Here is a 21,707-nt window from a genome sequence, read left to right on the forward strand (position 1 = left end):
TACTGATTGATAAATGTGCTTTTGTTACTCTCCAACACTTTGTATTTAAGATACATGCATATTTTTAAGTTGCCATTACAGCAATGAAATGACCATTACTTTTATAGTGCATCGTTTTCATGATCATTTTCTTTGAACTGGGAATTGGGAAACTTTACCAAACAAACAATTTTATCTGGTTTGACTAACATTCAGTTACTGCAAAGACTGAGTACTTACTTCAGTATGAAGTCATTATTCAGTACAGTAAGATTTACCAGGATTCAACTTCTCTTGATCCGATCTTGGGGAAATTTAATTCAAAATAAAAAATAGCAAATAAACAATAGTTTTAAACAGATGGTATTATGAATGGCAGATAACGAACCTCTACAACAATGGTGCAATTTTGTCATCTCTGAAATATTGTTGATAAAACTACATGGATTGAAGTGAATTTCAAAATTTTAGCTAGCCATTCTTTGAAAAGAAAATTGCATGTTTATGTTATCATGGGACTTTGATTACTTTGCAACACGTTTGAAGAATAATTGACAGTTAATAATAGCAGATACCTTTCTTATCAAATTCAAATATTGAATTCATTTGTTGTCAATGGACATATCTCAGAAATAGTTTCATATTTCCCAATTAGTCATATACTGCAATACCTAATAACGATGCAAAATTTTAGCATAAGAGTCCTATATTTTTAATTTGGACAAATTAATGGTGTTAAAGATGACTTTTCAAACTCACTTACATACATATGATACAAACTCTTAGTATTGTTTGTGCCCAAATTAAAAAATCAATTGATATGTTCAAGTACCGGTTAAAAAATATTTTATTCATAGAATAAGGCTGACATCACCCGCCTCCCATGCATTGCTAACATTCCTCCTGCTCACCACTGGAGGAACGGGGCGCTGTTGAAGACTAGCGAGAAATGAACTGCAACTTTCCATCCTATCACGGCATGTCGGAAATCTATTGGTGGAAAGTACCACTTTAAGAACAGTGCGTTTTCAGCGAGGCAAAGATGCCATCTCCTTGGACGAATAAAGACGTGGTGATACCGGAGTCAATGTGTGAGATTCAGACACTGCCTCACATCCACAGTATAATTGCTTTCTACAGTATAACACATCAGTGCCAGGTATCTTGTTGGCTCGGAGAAATACAACGCGTTCTAATTATTTTTGCATTTAAAGCAATTTGGTTTAATTCTCAATTAATAAGTAAATCGTATTAATTTCTTGAGGAGCGTTGCAGGTTTCCTTTATGATTTTTTTTTGTAAACAAAAGTCCCTTTAATAACTTTGAAAGAAGCGAGACTTGGCAACCCAGCAACAGCGGAATCTGCTCCGACACGATTCAGCGTCAATCCAGCGCTGTGCATGCCGTGTGCTGAGTCCCCAGCGCCAAGTGGCGGTGCCACATCACAGACTCTACTCTCTGCAACTACCTCATCCACATAGGTCTTGCTGATTCACTGCTTCGTGCAGGCACACAACGGGGAGAGGCGAAGATAAACACAGATATACACACACACACAAGCAGCACATTCAAAAAGAGACATCAGGAGCTGGAATCGCGCCTGCCCCAGTCCCTGGAGGAAGACAAGTTGTGGGAGTCCTCCATCCTCCACTGCCTGGCAAAATCTAACCGAACTGACCGCAGCAAGAAGGTCTGGTTCCTCAATCACCTTCGAGAGGGTGCGCTGTGGAAATGTAAGCGAGCTGTCCGCTCAGGAGTGCACCGTCCCGGCTCCGTTTGCAGTGCCACAGCCCTATGCCAGTATGATTTAAACAGCACTGGGAGAGGCGTTCAGCCCGAGTTACTGTGCCGCAAGTTGTCACAGACGGTCGGTGTACGGGGAGATGGAGCTCGGCCGCGTTATTCGGGGCATAGTGTAGAAGGGGAAAGCTGGCAGTCTGCAGCAGTGACTGGCCTCAGAGCAACACCTGTTACCCAGCCAGCAGGTAAGGTGCAGTTTAACAGCCTCTGAAGGCTCTGGTCTCCTGGTAAATGGTGTACGGTAGGCATCCATCGTCTCCATGGAAAGGAGCCCAATTCCCCCTTAGCCGTAACACTGACACTCAGCTGAGAGAGGGGGGAGCGGGCAACAAACATGGCTTACAACAGAGCTCAATCTGACGGACACGGTTTGTAGACTTGTAAATGTCAAACTTTGCAGTAAGAGCTGGAGAAACATAATCTGCCGTGAGATGTGAAACTGAGAAGGGCGCCAGTGTTTTTGGTTAGATTTTTTTTTTACACGGAATGAACTTACAATCGTGTTGGGGACTGGCTTAGTGGATGGAAATAATCTTCTAATTGCGAAGGGACCTGAGAGTTCTTACAATGTGAGCATTTACATCGGTGATGTGTGGGGTTTGCTTAAGTGAAACGAGTCATGATTGAAAGCTTCCGGAACATAAGAGATGTTGCAGAAAGCAGCTAGATTATATCTGTGTAGCATTACATCTGGGCTACAGGGCGGCAATTGCGCGGCTGCCGACCACCACAATGTTGATTTGTAGGTTATTTTGATTTTTTTTTTGCTTTTTCGCTCAGAGCTACTGTGGGAAATATCGTTAAGAGAAGGTTCAGAGCGATCAGTGAAGTCCAAATATTTCGTTAAGGAATATGCAAGCATCCTCAGGTTCGCATTGAACCCCACACGCGGGCGTTAGGCGGGAATAAATGAATAAGTCATGAGGAACAAAGTGCAAAGGGGAAAGTGTGTCAAAGATCCGGTCGTGGGTGCTTTTGATCGTAGTAGTTTGCAGACTCCAGTGTCCTTGTTAAACCGAGCTCTGTTACACTTGGACATGACGGTAGAACAAACCGTCCCTCAATATCACGCGGCGCTGAAACAGTTGACGCTGAAAGGGACGGTGGAATTTTGGTCATGATTTAGAGATGCCGGTGTTGGACTGGGGTGGAACATTAGCACCTCTTTATAAGTTAGTCAACCTCTACCTTTCTCAAGGAAGAATTGGTGTTCACTGCCATGCGCTTTATAGAGAAGGGCGCGATCCAAGCACAGAATGGAATACTCACGTCCACGTTAATCAACGTGAAACGTTCCAGTGTTAGTTGAAAACAGCAGAAAGCTATCAGATAGTTCGCTGGTTAAAAGAAAACAGTCCTTATTTTGAAACTCCGTCGTTCTCCAAGAGTCATCTGGACTCGAAACGTTAGCTTGGTCTCTCTCCATGGATGCTGTCTGACCCGCTATGATCGCCAGCATTTGTTGTTCTCAGTTCTCCGAACCGTGATTATTCTCAGTTTCCGGGATTCTCAGCGAACATCGACTAGGGGGCGACAAACAGCCGTTCACACCATCTCGCAGTGATGAAGGGCTTTCAAAACAAATGCTATCTTGCTCCAATTTACAACAGTTTCAGGTAAATTCAGGCGCCACTGGCACAAGTTGCATTTACACAGCACTTTTACATAACTCCTGGAGGAGCTAAAATACTTTACATGCAATCAGTTACTTTTGATTTCCATTCACAGAAACAAGATGTGAAACCAGGTCAGTCATCCACTAGGTGATGGCCGATCTGTGCCTCACTTTATGTTTAATAACTACCTTTGATCTCTGTCTCTTGTCTTGACTTTTTAACCTAACATCATTTTATTAATTTGTAAATTTCAACTATTCTTTGCGCTCAAATTGTTTTCTATTTTAACTCCAAAACAGTACTGCTGTAAATTTAAATCATGTTCTTTTGACTGCATTTTCTCCAGCAGCTGCATCAGTTTCTTTGTATCTACATTCTTGAGTCTCAGTATCATGTCACATACTTCTGTAACATTATATTTCAATCTTCTAAACTCAAGCAAATTTACAACAGTTTCAGGTAAATTCAGGCGCCACTGGCACAAGTTGCATTTACACAGCACTTTTACATAACTCCTGGAGGAGCTAAAATACTTTACATGCAATCAGTTACTTTTGATTTCCATTCACAGAAACTCAAGCAAATTAGTGGGCGGCACGGTGGCCCAGTGGTTAGCACTGCTGCCTCACAGCGCCTGTAGACCCGGGTTCAATTCCCGACTCAGGCGACTGACTGTGTGGAGTTTGCACATTCTCCCCGTGTCTGCGTGGGTTTCCTCCGGGTGCTCCGGTTTCCTCCCACAGTCCAAAGATGTGCGGGTCAGGTGAATTGGCCATGCTGAATTGCCCGTAGTGTTAGGTTAAAGGGGTAAAGGTACGGGTATGGGTGGGTTGCGCTTCGGCGGGTCGGTGTGGACTTGTTGGGCCGAAGGGCCTGTTTCCACACTGTAAGTAATCTAATCTAATCAAATATAGTTTCCATGAATTCGCTATTTAAGTTTTGACATTGTTCTGGTAAATCTGTGCTGAACTAGCTCCCAAGGCCAATCTTTCAACAGGTTGAGAATGATACTTCAGGTGGAGTCTTACTAAATTCTTATAAAACTCAAGGACTTTTTTAAAAAAAATCAATCAACTTGATGTAAAGGCCCATTTTCAATTGTTTTAAAAGATCTTTTGATCTATCGTGGCACTTTGTGGTTTTTGTATGTGGACACCTTGCTTCTCCACAGCTCTTAGTGTCACTCTTAGTCTCTCTCTTCCTTAGAATTTTAAGGAAAATTCTAATTTGGTTGTCTGGTATCCAAAATAGAAGGCCTCAGACTTCCACATGTCATTTTGTAACCTTTTGCTCTGATTTATGCATGTATTCTGCTTATAGTGTACAATATCAATGACATTGAAGATACAACGCAGTGGAAAAATTGTGAAGTAATATATGCTGGAAGCAAGTACTGGGACTTAGTATGTCTCCCAGCTGGTTAATATAGAAAAAAAAGCTGCAATTAGTTTGCTCACAGCTCAATGCTGCAAGGAACCGGTACAATAAATTGCCTGCACCTTTGGATTAGGGAAGGTTTTACTGGATTTTTCAGCTTTCACATTCAGTTACTAATTAAAATCATATCAGGCAGGGTTTTTGTACACTTAAATGTTCCGAGTTAAAAATATTGGAGTTGGCAAATTAAAAGCTTTTGACTGGTCAGAGACATTGAAGGTCGAAAGTCAGCTGATGAAAACTTCTCGAAATATGTCCCACCCGAAATCACACAAATCTAATGTATCCACAATGCCATGCTTTTTTTTCCCTTTCAACTGTCCACTAAGCGGTGCTCACTCTTTGCATGATAAAATCTGCCCTGATATTGATTTATAGATTTCTTTTAACCTACATTGCATATACTGGATGCTGGATTCACCTTGAAGTAGTTCTCAGGATTAACCTTTTATATTCCCCCAGTGGCTGATAATTTCCAGACTTGCAGTAATGTTGATGGAGGAAATGCTCCCTTTTTAAAAAATACGAAGCAACTCCCTCGTTTACTGACACTATGAACAAACCTCTTATGTCTCACTTTAGATGCTTCACTTGTGCATCAGGATCAGAATAGAAGCCAGTATGCTTGTATCCTGATTGGAGAACTATTTAGTCTTAATGTGATGATTTCAGATTAGTAAGTAATTATTTCACATATCAACATGGAACATTTACCTACAGTGATTAGATTAGATTAGATTACTTACAGTGTGGAAACAGGCCCTTCAGCCCAACAAGTTCACACTGACCTGCCGAAGCGCAACCCACCCATACCTCTAATTTACCCTTCACCTAACACTACAGGCAATTTAGCATGGCCAATTCACCTAACCTGCACGTCTTTGGACTGTGGGAGGAAACCGAAGCACTCGGAGGTAGCCCATGCAGACATGGGGAGAATGTGCAAACTCCACACAGTCAGTCGCCTGAGGTGGGAAGGGCTAAATAATAAAATTAATAACTATAAATTGAATGGGAATGATTGTTCTAATTGTCTAAATGTGAACTAAAAATAAAATTTCGAATAGAAGGGTTATTTTTCTGATATTGTTGTCATTATTTAGGTTTTCAAGAGTTTATTATTGCAGAAAAACAAACAGCAATCTCACCCCCAAACTTTTAACTCTCTGTTTGAGCTCTCAATAAATCTCAACAACACCTTCAATACTGATTTGGAAGTAGAAATTGACAGAACTATTTTTAATGGGAAATGAAATTGTTGAAATTATGCATGATTTTAAATCTGTTCAATAATTTAGTATAAATTACAATAGTCCTTACCCAACATGGAGACATTTTCGTCAAGTGAGAAATGCAGTTAGAATGTTATGAGCATGTTATTTGATAAAACTATAATTAAAATGTATGCACTCTAATAACTTTTGATTAAAATTGTAATTGTAATAGTAAAAATATTTGCTTTCAACATTAATATGTATAAAACAGAGGGTAACTTGTGATTTTATTTTTGCCTACTGTGATAAACTGCAGGTTTAGTCACAAATTAACCGTCATGAAATGCATTTCATTTGCAGTTATCTGCAGGAAATAAATTGCAAAGCACTAATTTAATGACAAACCAATTATATACTTCAGCATAATGTAGTTTATTTAAAAGGTGACTAACAAGACACAGTATAACAATGGATTTCATAGGGAGCAGTGTACAGTTGACTGCCTTCCCTAACTTTTTCACGGATCTGCATATTCATTCCAAGTTAAATTTTGAGAAACTTAAACAAACGATGAGGCAACATTTCACTGTGTGCTTTATTAACAACATTTTATGTTTAACCCATTAAAACTCCAAAATGGTGCAAAGTAATTTTAGAACAAAATACACAAGATAGCTTTCACGATACAAAAAAGTATTCGGTGCCATGGCATGAGAGTTGCAAAGAACTAAGTTAATTGAAGGATCTCACACTAACAGCAGGAAGATGGATGGTGATGTACATAGATCAGAATCACAGCATCAAAGACAATTAGAAGTAGAGAAAGGATGGGATGAGGCTGTATAAGAATTTAAAACTGAGGTTTTGGATGCTAGTGGGAAATTAAGGCAGAAAACCATAAGATAATAAGTTCATAAGATTTTGCTGCAAAATTAAGCCATTTGGCCCCTCAAGACTTCTCCACCATTCAATAATGGCTGAATTGTTTCTCAACCTCATTCTCCTACCTTCATCCTGTAACTCTTGATCTCCTCACTAGTCAGGAACCTATTCATCTCTGTCTAAAGTATACTCAATGACTTAGTCTCCATAGCCTTTTGTAGAAATGAGTTCCAAAGATTCACCACCATTTTGCTGAAGATATTCCTCCTCATCTCAGTTCGAAAGGGTTATCTCTTCACTCCAATGCTGTGCCCTTGGGTCCTCGTCTCTCCTACTAATGGAAGCGTCCAGACCTCTCAGTATTCTATAAACTTCAATAAGAGATTCCCCCTCATCGTTCTAAACTCATCCAGGGTCCTCAGCTGCACCTCATATAACAAGCCATTCATCCCTGGGATCATCCTTGTAAACGTCCTCCCTACCACCTCCAACACCAACAATTTCTTCCTTAGCATCAGGGCCCAAAATTAAGGGGGGGTAGATATAGGACTGATGTTAGGGGTAGGTTCTTCACTCAGCGAGTCGTTAGTTCATGGAATGCCCTGCCAGTAACAGTGGTGGACTCTCCCTCTTTATGGGCATTTAAGAGGGCATTGGATAGGTATATGGAGGATAGTGGGCTAGTGTAGTTTAGGTGGGCTTGGATCGGCGCAACATCGAGGGCCCAAGGGCCTGTACTGCGCTGTATTCTTCTATGTTCTATGTTCTAAAATTGCTCACAATATTCTAAATGCAGCCTGACCGGAGCCTAATACTGCCTCAGCAGGACATCACTGTTCTATTCTGGCCTTGTGAAATGAATGCTAAATATTACATTTGCCTTCCTAACTGTCAACTGAACATGAATGTAAACTTTAAGAAAATCCTGAACTAGGACTACTAAGTCCCTTTGTGCTTCAGATTTCCCAAGACTTGCCCCATTTAGAAAATAGTCTATGCGTGTATTCTTCCTACTGAAGTACATAACCTCATATGTTTCCACATTGTATTCCATATGCCACTTCAATGCTCACTCTTCTAGCCTGTCTAAATCCTTCTGTAGTCTCTCACTTCCTCAATACTACCTGCCCCTCCATCCATCTTTGTGTCATCTGCAAAATTAGCAACATTATCCTCAGTTCCTTCACCCAGATTGTTAATATACAACATGAATATCTATGATCCCAACATGGATCCCTGTAGAATTTCACGAGTCATTGCCTGCCATCATGAAAAAAGACTCCTTTATCCCCACTATCTGTCTTCTGCCAGTCAGCCAATCCTCTATCCATTCAGCTTGCTCTTATCACTATGGGCTGTTATCTTATTTAGCAGCCTCTTGTACACCACCTTGTCAAAGGCCTTCTGGAAATCCAAAATTGATCATGTCCACTGGTGTCCTTGAAAAAAACGTGCTCCTCAAAGAATTCTAATAGATTTGTTGGGCCCGTCCAAATCTTGATGAAGCTGACTCAGCCCGATTTTACCATGCACTTCCAAGTACTCCAGAATCACATCCTTAACAATGGACTCTAAAATCTTGCTAACAGTCAAGGTCAGGCTAACTGACCTTTATTTTGCTGTCTTCTGCCTTCCTCCCTTCTGAAACAAGGGTCTTGCATTAACCATTTTCCAGTCCTTTTGAAACCTCCCTGACTCCAGTGATTCCTGAAAGATCACCACAGTCTCCACAATCGCCTTCAAACTTCTGTGCTGCAGTTCATCTGGTCCAACTAAGTTATCCACCTTTAGACCTTTCAGCTTCCCCAGCACCTTCTCCTTGGTCAAGCTATGAGTAATAGACTTAGTGCAGAGCAGAATTCAGGATTTCTTTTTTAACAGTTTGCACATTGACTGCAGAAAGTTCAAGTGGATGGTGTGAACACAAGGAAGTATTAAGTTTGTAGCTAAGCATACACTTTAAGGCAGCAGCATTCTCAAGCAGGTGATATTGTGGAGCCTGCACTGAGCAATTTTGGTGATATATAGAACATGACTCTTACAGCTCAGCTAAGGATTGAATGGAATATTCATTTTTTACACCATTGATTTAAGACTAAGAAGACAGTTTTAGACAGAGTCAATGATAATAATCCAATATTTTTGCTGGGACCCAAATAAAATGGGATTCATCTTATCCTTACACTGGCTGAGGAATGTGCTGTTTATCTATAAACCAATACTATTCAGCCAGGTTTTCAATGTGAGTTGATGGAGGTAATAGGAGGTTACACTGTATTATCAGGATACTTATTTAAGCTAATTACTGTTTATTGGTAATGTTGAGAACTGACATATACACAAAAAGAAAGAAATGTGGCCCCTTGTTCAATGATGAATGTGTGGATGTGGATGGAGGAGTATTGGCTCTGTTATGTAAAATTGGTGATTCTATAAAGTGACATTCTGAGAAAAAATATTTGAGGAGAATTGCATAGTTCACCATGGCAAGTATCAAGAATGGTCACAGGGAGATACTAAATCATGATCACAGCACCGCAGGATGTGACCACTGACTTTAATCTGAACAGGCTTAGTAAGCATACTGAAGGCATGAAGGCATTGAGACACAAAAGTGGGTGAAGTTAACATAGATCTGGATGGCAAAGGCATATTCAAAAAAAAATTACAGGGAAAAGAAAATATTAGTGATGAAATGTTAGCTGAAATTGGATTAGATTTTGGAGAGGAGTGATAACAATGGCTTTGAAGAATAAATACAAAGCAAAAAATTGACAATGTTGATGAGCAGTACGGCAAGGAAACATAGCCAAGAACTTGGATGGGGAGAAAGTCGTGAATTGATGAAGTGGATATTTGGTTAGCTGAATGCTGGTTGAAGCGGAGATGGAAGAGAAACTACAAGTTACAGCATGACCAGGAATTGGAACAGGAGTGAGAATAAGACTGGGAAGTCGAGGATGGGAACTAAGACAGCTTTCCAAATCATCACATTCTTAGAATTATTAATGTGCATGATGTGTCTGTTCTTGGCCTGGACATTAGGGATGAAAGGAATAAAGATACAATATGAGATTACTTGAAATGAAGAATTTAGGTTTTCTTAACTTGGCAATAGTAGAGATTGGTAGTAAAGGTGGATGTTACCTATTATTTAGCTGGGAGTGAGTGAGACAATCAGGTGTCAGGTTCACTTATGTCTGTTGCCATAAGATTTGAATTAGGAGCAATGGGAATAGTGAAGATGAATATGAATGATATATTTATATGAAAGAATGAAAGTTAGAGCTAAAGGAATTGCTAATTACGTGATCAGAAGAGCTGTTGTTTTTGTTGATAAAGGATTGCAGGAGTGGGAATTGCAAAAAGTTTTCTTTTATTTATTCATAGGATGTGGGTGTCACTGGCTGGCCAGTATTTATTGCCCATCCCTAGCTGCCCCTGAGAAGATGGCGGTAAGCTACCTTCTTGAACTGCTGCAGTCTATGTGCTGTAGGTGGCCCCACAATGCTCTTGGGGATGGAATTCCAGGATTTTCACCCAGTGACTTGAAGGAACAAAAATATATTTCCAAGTCAGGGTGCTGAGTGGCTTGGAGGAGAACTTGCAGGTACTGTTGTACCCATGTATCTGCTGCCATGTCCTTCTAGATGGCAATGATTGTAGGTTTAGAAGATACGATCTCAGGATCTTTGGTGAATTTCTTCAGTTCATCTTGTAGATAGAATATATAGCTTCTACTGAGTGTTAGTGGGGAGGGAGTAGATGTTTGTGGATGTGGCACCAATCAAGTGGGCTGCTTTGCCCTAGAAGGTGTCAATTTCTTGTGTATTGTCAGAGCTGCATCTGTCCAGGAGGGTGGGCAGTATTCCATTGCACTCCTGAATTGTGCCTTGTAGGTGGACACGCTTTGGGGAGTCAGCAGATGAATTATTTGCCACAGTATTCCTAGAATTTAACCTGCTATTGTAGCCACTGTGCTTATGTGCCAAGTTCAGTTGAGTTTTTGGTCTATGGTAACCCCAACGATGTTGGTGGTGGTGGATTCTGTGATGTAACACCATTGAATATCAAGGAGCAGTGATTAGATTGTCTCTTATTGGAGATGGCCATTGCCTGGAATTTGTTGGGCATGAAAGTGATTTGCCCTTGTAAGCGCAAGTGTGGATATTGTCCAGATCTTGTTGTATTTGAACATGGACTGCTTCACTATCTGAGGAGTTGGGATGCTGTTGAATATTGAGCAGTCATTGTGCAATCTGACATTACGATGGAGGGAAAATCATTGATGAAGCAGCTGAAGATAGTTGGGCATACTACCCTGAAGAACTCCTGCAGAGATATCTTGGAGTTGAGATGACTGACCTCTAACAACTACTATCATCTTCGTGTTTACCAGGTAGGACTCCAACCAGCAGAGAGGTTTCCTCCTGACACCCACGGATTCCAGTTTTGCTAGAGTTCCTTGGTGCCACACTTTGTTGAGTTGATGTCAAGAACTCTCACCTCACCTCTGGCATTCAGCTCTTTTGTCCATGTTTGAACCGAGGCTGCAATAAGATCAGGAGCTGAGTGGTCCTGGCAGAACCTAAACTGGCATCATTGACCAGTTTATTGCTGAGTAGGTGCTGTTTGATAGAACTGTTGATAACTCCTTCCATCACTTTACTGATGACCAAGAGCAGACTAATGGGAAGATAATGACTCTGCTGGATTTGTCTTGCTTTTTATACACAGGACATACCGGGGCAATTTTCCACATTGTTGGATAGATGCCAATGTTGTAATAGTAATGGAAGAGCTTGGATAGGGTAAGAGGCATATTCTGGAACAGTACTATTGCTGGAATGTTGTCTGGGCCAGTAGCCTTTGCAGTATCCTGTCCCCCTCCCCCAAACACATCAAGTGAATTGTATTGGCTGACCACTGTAGCTGGGTTACTGAGGACTACTGGAGGAGGCCAGGATGGATTGTCCACTCAGCATGTCTGGTTGAAAATTGCTGTGAATTTTTCAACCTTATTGTTTGCGCTGATACGTTGGGATTTTCTAGCAATGAGGATGGGGATATTTATGGACCTTCCTCCTCCAGTGAGTTATTTGATTGTCCACTACCATTACTGGATGTAGCAGGATTCCACGGCTTAGATCTGATCCTTTGGTTATAGGATCGCTTAGCTCTGCCTATCACTTGCAGCTTATGCTTTTTGGCATGCAAATAGTCCTATTTGGTGGCTTCACCAGGTTGACACCTCATCTTCAAGTATGCCTGATGCTGCTCCTGGCATGTCCACCTACACTGTCCATTGAATCAGGGGTGATCTTCTGGCTTGATGGTACTGGTTAAGTGGGGGGAATGCTGAGCCATGAGTTTGCAGATTGTGCTGGAGTACAGTTCTGCTGTTGTTGATGGCCTATGACATCATATGGATGCCCAGATTCAAGTTGCTAGAGCTGTTCAAAACCTGGCCCTTTTAGCACAGTGATTCTTACTAAATGCATTGGTTTCATAGCTAACTGGAAATTAAAAGGTAATCTTCTGAGGTGGAAGTTTGGATTAGGAACAAAGGAAAAACTGTTTAAACAATTAAAACTGCATTAAATTGTATTTGTTAAGCACATTGTTTTCTGCCAGCATGTTTGTATGTTTACTTATCTTGGAAGCATTTAAAAATAGTCAGTAAACTTGATAGTTAACAACCTCAGATCAAATTCTTCTGTTTTGGTGTTTTAATTGAGATGTTAATTGATTTAAATAGCTCCTACGTCTAATGTGTTTAATAAAAATACAACAGTAGTAAAATACTCAGTGACTATGTGAGAAATGCAGCATTGCTTGTATGTTTTAATTTTGGCTGATGTTGAAAAATCAAATTTACAAAACAGGCAGTACTATCATGGGAAAATACTAGAGTGATGTTTCCTGCCTTGTAAACAGGGAACATTCTGTGACAGGATTAACAGCAATATGATCTCAACACTACTTGCACTCACTCAGCTAATGTTTCCAAAAGACGGGATGAGGTGACATTTCCAAAATAAATTAGTCCTGGCTGGTACAATAATGCACTATGTTTGAAAACTGACTCCCTAGCTGATAACAGCCCTAAAGCTTTCTCAGAGTACATTATTGTGATCACAGATAATGAAACACTCCTTACTGCTTGAGCCTAACATGTTCCAGACAACTATGGAAACCTGGAAACATGCTGTCAAAGTCAAAATTGCTGCACTGAGCCCTCAGATGCATCCATGTTGACAAGGTATATCTACAGAGGTTTTCCACTTGGCTAGAAATCCATCCAAGTTGAACCCAAAACTTGGCAGTCATGTTAAGTTCCTGAGCGAATACCACTTTTCTGGGCTTCACCTGCTTATCCATCCCACGTTCCCTTCTCCTTGGACGTTAAAATTCTACACAAAATTGCTGCTACTATATCGTGAATTGCTGTGTTGTCATGTAATCTCCAGTTCACACCCTGCAATTCCATGTCGGATCTACCTGTGGATGAAATATTGTGTCTAATATGCATTTGACATACTTTAGATGTCACATTCAAGATGTTACTTCAAGTATTAGAAACAAAAGTCCATCTAGCCTTTTAGCCTGATACCCTGATGATTCTCCAACAAACAGTTTCTTCAAACAATTAGTTTGTAATTGACAAGAGAACATCTAACCATGTTCGTTTAGCATTCAATAGCATTATCATCGCTGAATCCTCTATTGACAAGCTGGGTGTTACAATTGACTCAAAAGTGAACAGGACAAGCTCTATAAATATTGTGGCAAACACAAGGTCAGAGGCTCGTAGTTCTGCCACAAGCTTATTAAATTGCATGGCAGCTTTAAATAGCCGAATGGTCTACCCTGTTCCGATGTTTTCCAAGGTTTGCCCACCAGCTGTTATAGACACAGAAAAAGCTGGAGAAACTCAGTGGGTTTGGCAGCATCTGTGGTTAGAGAAACAGATTTAAAGTTTTGAGTTCAGTATGATTGTTTTTCAAAACTTAAAAGTGTTTGAAAATGTTACTTTTTAAAACTTTTGACAAAGGCGGAGAAGGAAGAGGGAGTTAGTGGTGTTAAGATATAGCTCAAAGACCGAAGAGGCTGTTAATTAGTGGTGAAAGAGGAAAAAGAGGTGAAAATGGGTATAAATAAAGGATTGATGGGGAGAAAATATGTCCTGTCTACTAAGAGCAGTGTAAGCAAAACAGAAACAAGACAAAGTTATGGGGAGAAGGGGAAGAGAATATAAGAAAAATGGAGAACAGACACAAGGCAGTCAGCTTCTGAATTTATGGAAATTGTATTGAGACCGTGAGACTATTATTAAGTGGAAAATGGGAAATTGTTTCTCAAGCTTACATTGTGCTTTGTTAGAACACTGCAGCAAGAAGACCATCATCATCCTGGTGCCAAAGAAAAATCATGCAGCGTGCCCCAATGACGACTGCCTGGTGGCTTTGACATCCATAATTATTAAGTGCTTCATAAGGTTGGTCATAGCTCACATCAGCTCCAGCCTACCAAATTCCCTCAATCCTTTGAAATGCAACAGGTCCACAGCAGACACCATCTCGCTGGCTCTACATTCATTTCTGGAATATCTGGATAGCAAGGACACCTTCATCAGCTCCTATGTATTGACTACAGTTCTGCCTTCAACACCATGTAATTCCAAATAAACTCATCTGTAAACCGAGGTCTTGGCTTCCCCCCTCTGTAACTGGATCTTCGACTTTCTGATCCATAGACGGCAATCAGTGAGAATAGGCAGCAACACCTCTTCCACCATAATCCTCAACACCTGTGCCCCACAAGGCTGTGTGCTCAGCTTCTACTATACTCCTTATACACTCACAACTGTGTGGCCAAGTTCTGCCCCAACTCCATTTACAAGTTTGCTGACGACACCATTGTTGTAGGATCCCAAACAATGATAAGACAGAATAAAGGAAAGAGACTGAATGCTTAGCAGCATGGTGTAAAGGCAACAACCTCTTCATCAACATCAGCAAAATGAAGGAGCTGGTCATTGACTTCAGGAAGTGGAGTGAAGGGCACGGCCTTGACTGCATCAATGGTGCTGAGATGGAGCATCATGTTCCTGGGAGTGATGATCACCAACAATCTGTCCTGATCCACTCATATCACATGACAGTCAAGACAGTCAGGAGGATGAGGAAATTTGGCATGTCCACAAGGACTCATCAATTTTTAGAGATGCATCATAGAAAGCATACTATCTCGGTGCATCAGAGCATGCTTTGACAACTGTTCTTCTCAAGACTGCAAGAAACTACAGAGAGCTGTGAACACAGCCCAGTCCTACAGACAAACCGACCTTCCATCCATTGACTCCATCGATACTTCTTGCTGCTTCGGGAAAGCAACAAACATAATCAAAGACCCTTCCCACCCTGGTTATACTCTCTTCCACTCTTTTCTGTCAGGCAGAAGATATAAAAGTTTGAATACCCATATAAATAGATTCAAGAACAGTTTATTTTCCATTATTATCAGACTTTTGAATGGATACCTCAAATGTTATTTCTGATCTTTGTCTCTCTGCATCTGCTCTGCATCTATAACACTACAATCTGCACTCTGTTCTGCTACCCTGTTGCACTTTGAATGGGATGATCTGCCTGTACAGCATGCAAAAGAACTCTTTTCATTTAGTACATGTGACAACAATCAATCAATCAATCAATCAATCACAGGCCAGAAACATTAGCATGAGAGCAAGGTGGTTCACACAGCACTGCCCTTTGATGTGAAGGGCAGTGCTTGTCACTGGCCACTTGGGTGTTTCCTATCTTCCTAGTGGTGGAAATTGAATAAACATTCGTGCACTTTGTGTCTTTCACTGTGTCTCACACCTGCACACACACACACCATGGGTGCTGGGGAAAAAATAAGCACTACTGCACTTAGGTGGTAGTGTGGAGGTTAAATTAAAAAAAAAGAAAAAGAAAGATAAAAAAAAAACAGGAGAATTGCCCTTTGATGTGAAGGAGAAAGTGAGGTCTGCAGATGCTGGAGATCAAAGTTGAAACTTTATTGCTGGAACAGCACAGCAGGTCAGGCAGCATCCAGGGAACAGGAGATTCGACGTTTCGGGCACAGGCCCTTCTTCAGGAATTGCCCTTTGATGTGAAGGGCACTGCTTGTCAGAAAAAAAACCAGGGAATTATCACACAGCATTGCCCTTTGATGTGAAGGGCACTGCTTGTCACTGGCCAGTCGGGTGTTTTCCCCTTTGAGAGTTGGATCAGTGTGAGTGTGTACGTGCAAGGACTCTCCTCCTTGAAGGGGACAAGAAAAAAGAGCAAGGTGGTTTGTTGAATTGGCAAGCAACTGGAAGGTCAGAGTCATTTCTATGTTCAGAACAGAGGTGTTCCCCAACATGGTCATCTAGTTTGGTTTCAATTTCAAGCAGGCTGCATTGTAAGCAGTAGTCTGGTTTTGAAAAATGCTGCAGCCTTGGAATGTAAGATGGTGAATGGGCAAGTGTTACATCTTCTCTGATTGCATTGGAAGGTTCCATGGAGGAGTGAGGAAGTGTCAGGAGTACTGGAGATGGTGGAATAGTTGTAACAATGGGAATAGTTTCTGCAGAATGCTGACAGTGGAGGGGAATTTGGGAGTTTTTGGCATGCTGTCCTGCTGGAAGTGATTGAAATGAAGGAGGATGATCTTTTGAATGTGGAGACTAATGGGGTTGAGAGTAAAGACAAAGTGAACCTTATTGTCCAATGAAAGAAGGGAAGGGATGGAGGCAGAATTGTGGAAGATGAGTCGGACATGACTGAGGGCCCTGTCAACCACAATGGGGGGAATGCTTGGTTGATAGAAAAGGAGGTTGTATCAGAGGCAGCTCAGTGGAAGGTGGCATCATTAGAACAGATGTGACGGAGGTGAAGGAACTGGGAGAATGGAATGAAATTCTTGCAGAAAGCAGAGCGTGAAAAGGAACACAAATCAGAACTTGCTGAAAGATCTCAGCAGGTCTGGCAGTATCTGTGGAGAGAAATCAGAATTAATGTTTTGAGTGCAGTGACCCTTCTTCAGAACAGACATTTCTTCTGTTTTTGTTTCAGATTTCCAGCATTCACAGTTCTTACAATTTTCTGTAGAATGTGAAAAGGCTTCATTGAGATAACTTTGGGAGTCAGTGGTTTGTAGAGGAAATTAGTGAACAGCCTATCCTCAAAAATGGAAATAGTGAAGACAAGGAAGGGAAGGGAAGAGTCCGAGATGGACCATGTGAGAGGTGATGGTGTCCATCATCCTCAAGGCAGAAGTCAAGAAATTGATTTAATTACTCTCCTCATACCTGGATAAGTGCAGCTTCTGTACAACAAATACTGGCCTTGCAAGTGATGCTCACATACCATGGAAAGCTAATCCCTTAAAAAAAGTCTTAATCTTATAAGTGTGTTGCACTATCTATTAACAATCTTAAAATTGTACAATAATCGAGAATCAAATGACGGGGTCAATAGTCTACAAGTAAAACAAAATCTGTACGTTTTGGTTAGAGCAGTAACAATTTGACAGCTTACTTACAACTTTCTCAGTAGTGCATCAAAAAATTTCAAGATTTGCAGGTTTTCACTGCATTTTACTGAGAATGTCATGAGGCCCTGATGCTTCAGTAATTTGCTCAAAGGTAAAGAAATTATTGAAAGCAGACACTGAAGTTCCTTCCGGGGGGCAGTTAATTTAATTTAAGGCAAAATCTGGTTCTGATTTTGTTGGGGTGAATTTCGTATTCTTGTACTCACCGAGATGCGCATGATTGGAGCATAAAGAGAATACTCAGCTTAAAAGATCAAAGGAACTCACTCACGAGTGTGTTACATATAGAATCTCAGATCTGAATGACAAACGTGAATTTATTGCAGTTAACCTTGTTCAAAATAGACCCTGCATTTTTAGGCACAGCAAGAATTGAAATAGTTTGTCTGATATTTTATAATTTTTGAGCAAATAGAACATATGGTCCTCAATGGCAGCAGCATCATATTTTCTCTTCCTTTGAATTTGTTTCTATGGTACTAGGTGAAATCACATTGAAAACAGAAAAGTTTCAACAACTGTGCCTTATTAAATATGTTTTACTGAGTGTAGATGAATGATGGCTGGAATTTGAGAAAAAGTGTATATGCTGTCAGTTTGATGTGTTCTATAGGCTGGATTACATGCATTGATTTCACCAGGTACTGCTTTAGCTTTGCATGGCAGGGAGAGGTGTAGTGGCAAGATCACTGGGCTGGTAATCTGATAGCTCAGGCTAAATGTTTGGGAAAATGGTTTCAAATCCCAAAGCAGATTGTAAAATATTAATTAATTCAATAAAATTTTGTATTAAACGAGTAACTGTTTATTGTTATTAAATCTTATTAGTTTCAGCACTTTGACTGGGACAACACATCCATCCTAGAACAGGCTAAACAGAAACATGCACAGGAATTCTTAGAGGCTTGGCATTCAAACCGGAACTCCATCAATAAACACATTGATTTGGACCCCCATTTGCCAAACTCTGAGAAAAAGAACCGAAAATAATATCACCTCCCTTAACAGACCAAGACACATAAACAGTAAGCAGGACAGAACGCCAGCGCTTCACCAGAAACTCACTGATGATGTTACCTCGCATGGCAATGAAACGTCTGAGAACAAACCTACCAGCTCAGCGAGCAAACTTACAACCTGAGCTTCACTAGTCTCCTTTAGGAAAGGATTTTCTTCACATTCACTCATAGAATTTGAGCTTTTGGGCATTGCTGAGTAGGTCAATATTCATTGCCTATCTTTAGTTGGCCTTGAGATAGTGGTGTGAGCTGACTTCTTGAACTGCTGCAGCCCATTTGGTATATGTGCACCCCCAGTGCCATTAGGGCGGTATACCAGGATTTTAACTCATTGGCTCTGAGGAACAGAGTTATATTTCATTAGACTGGTGAGTAATTTAGAGGGGAATTTGTAAGTGGTGGTGGTGTTCCCATTGTCTTTGCTGTTCTTGTCCTTCTAAATGGTAACTGTTATATGTTTGGAAGGTGCCATCTTTACCTGGTCAGGCCTGCTTGTGACTCCAGACTCTCAGCAATGTGGTTGAATGTTAATCATAGAATACCTACAGTGTGGAAGTAGGCCATTGGCCCAACAAATTCACACACCCTCTGAAGACCAACCCACCCAGACCCACACCCCATTACTCTACATTTACCCCTGATTAATGCAAGTAACCTGCACATCCCTGAATACTCTGGGCAATTTAGCATGGCCAATCCGCCTAACCTGCACGTCTTTGGGCTGAGGGAGGAAACCGGAGCACCCAGAGGAAACCCATGCAAACGCGGGGAGAATGTGCAAACTTCACACAGACAGTCGCCCGAGGCTGGAATTGAACCCGGTCCCTGGCACTATGAGGCAGCAGTGCTAACCACTGAGCCACCATGTCGCCCATAACTGCTCCATTCAATGGCTTAACAAGCCACTCAATTCAATAGCAATTAAAGATGGACAACCAACACTGGTTTTGTGGTCCATGTTCCATGAAATAATTTTTAAAATTGTCTCAGCACCATCACTAGGTGCTGACGTCACTCCTGGTACTGTACCTGGAAGAAGAGGGCAGAAGTGGCTGAGTATGATTAAGCTGTCATGAGAGCTCACCTCCCCTTTGGAGTCTCCAGGAAACTGCTAGGTTTTACCTGGCATTCCCTCCAATAGTAATGGGGCTGTCTGCGGGTAAATGCCAGTGGAGGTATGAAGGCTCCCTTAACTCCAGGCTGACTGTTTATAATCTTTCCCTGCATGGCACAAAGGCCTCTTAGGAATAGATGATAAGCACACATCCGCTGCCTTGCTGAACATCTTGCTCACCATACTGCTTCCAGCCAATCTGATAAAATCTAGTTCATTACTTCACCATTGCATTGTGTTGAGGAAGATTTGACCAAAAGTAGAAATTATGGTATCGTTTGTGAATAAAAGTGTCATAACTGTTGTGGAGAAAAATGTGACAAAAGCCCCTTCATCAAGTTGAAACTAAAATTTTATATCAATAATTTGTATTAATGCATTACATGTATTAACTGTCAAAGGGAAATTTACTGAGAGTTGGATGCAGTTTTGATGTAATCTACATGAAGACACACATGGAAACTTTAATAAATCTGCTCGTGGAAACATAACAATTAGGGCAGTAGTAGGCTATTCATTCCTTCAAGTCAGCTCCACCATTTTATAAAATCATGACTGATCTGATTGTGGCCTCAGCTCCATTTTCTTGTCTTCTCTCATAACACCTGACTCATTTATTGATGAAAATCTATTAATCTCAGGCTTGAGTATTTTCAATGATGTAGCTTCCACTGATGGATAGAAAAGTGAATTGAATTTACTAATGATCCTCTGAGAGAAAAGAAAATCTTTTTAGCTCAGTATTAAATAGGATAAAGGGAGGATGTCACTTTTCGAAGTTATGTACATTTAACTTCATGGTAGGGTGGAATACAAAGGAATAAACAATGAGTACTTGTGAGAAAAGAATGATAATAGTCATCGGATATTCTAACTTACATATAGACTGGAAAAATCAGGAAAGCAAATGTTAGCCTAGCTGAGGCATTCATGGAGTATTTTTAGGATAGTTTCTTAGAACAACATGTTCTAGAGCTGACCAGGGAGCTGGATATACTAGATCAGGTACAATGCAAAGTACAATTAAGTTTGAGCTTATATTGAAAGTGTCTTTAGGTAGCACAGGGTTGTGGTAGTAGATTAAAGTACAAGAGAAAGCTCTTTAGAACTATTTTTTGAAAATTGGGTTTCTGTAGATATTTCAAAAGGAGAAGAGTTAACAAAATGAATGTTGAGTTGAAACTTTATTGCTGGAACAGCACAGCAGGTCAGGCAGCATCCAGGGAACAGGAGATTCGACGTTTCGGGCACAGGCCCTTCTTCAGGAATGAATGTTGAACCTTAGAAAGTGACTGTGGAATTATTAATGGAAAATGCAGGTACAGCAGGTAGTGAAGAAGGCTAATAGCATGCTGGCCTTCATAACAAGAGGAATTGAGTATAGAAGCAATGAGGTGTTTCTGCAGCTGTACAGGGCCCTGATTCGACCACACCTGGAGTACGGTGTGCAGTTCTGGTCTCCAAATTTGAGGAAAGACATTCTGGCTATTGAGGGAGTGCAGCGTAGGTTCACGAGGTCAATTCCTGGAATGGCGGGACTACCTTACGCTGAAAGACTGGAGCGACTACAAGAGGAATTGAGTATAGAAGCAATGAAGTGTTTCTGCAGCTGTACAGGGCCCTGATTCGACCACACCTGGAGTACGGTGTGCAGTTCTGGTCTCCAAATTTGAGGAAAGACATTCTGGCTATTGAGGGAGTGCACCTTAGGTTCACGAGGTCAATTCCTGGAATGGCGGGATTACCTTACACTGAAAGACTGAAGCGACTGGGCTTGTATACCCTTGAGTTTAGAAGACTGAGAGGGGATCTGATTGAGACGTATAAGATTATGAAAGGATGGGACACTCTGGCAGCAGGAAACATGTTTCCACTGATGGGTGAGTGCCGAACCAGAGGACACAGCTTAAAAATACGGGGTAGACCATTTAGGACAGAGATAAGGAGAAACTTCTTCACGCAGAGAGTGGTGGCTGTGTGGAATGCTCTGCCCCAGAGGACAGTGGAGGCCCAGTCTCTGGATTCATTTAAGAAAGAGTTGGATAGAGCTCACAAGGAT

General features: G+C 41.0%; 1 protein-coding gene across 6 annotated transcripts in view; it reads left to right on the plus strand.

Annotated features, from left to right (window-relative positions):
- Window positions 1–815: 815 nt before the first annotated feature.
- Window positions 816–21,707, plus strand: part of sntg1 (syntrophin, gamma 1) — a 517,427-nt gene continuing 496,535 nt past the window's right edge. For 5 of the 6 annotated variants that reach the window (XR_006311406.1, XM_043688306.1, XM_043688308.1 and 2 more), the window contains exon 1: window positions 816–1,964. The gene's annotated coding sequence lies outside the window, so the exon portion shown is untranslated. Of the gene's footprint in view, window positions 1,965–2,559; window positions 3,396–21,707 lie in introns of all 6 variants that reach the window. The other variant, XM_043688307.1, reaches the window with a different exon arrangement.

Source organism: Chiloscyllium plagiosum, chromosome 4 (genome assembly GCF_004010195.1).
Source record: "Chiloscyllium plagiosum isolate BGI_BamShark_2017 chromosome 4, ASM401019v2, whole genome shotgun sequence".
In the NCBI taxonomy this organism is placed as follows: Eukaryota; Metazoa; Chordata; class Chondrichthyes; order Orectolobiformes; family Hemiscylliidae; genus Chiloscyllium; species Chiloscyllium plagiosum.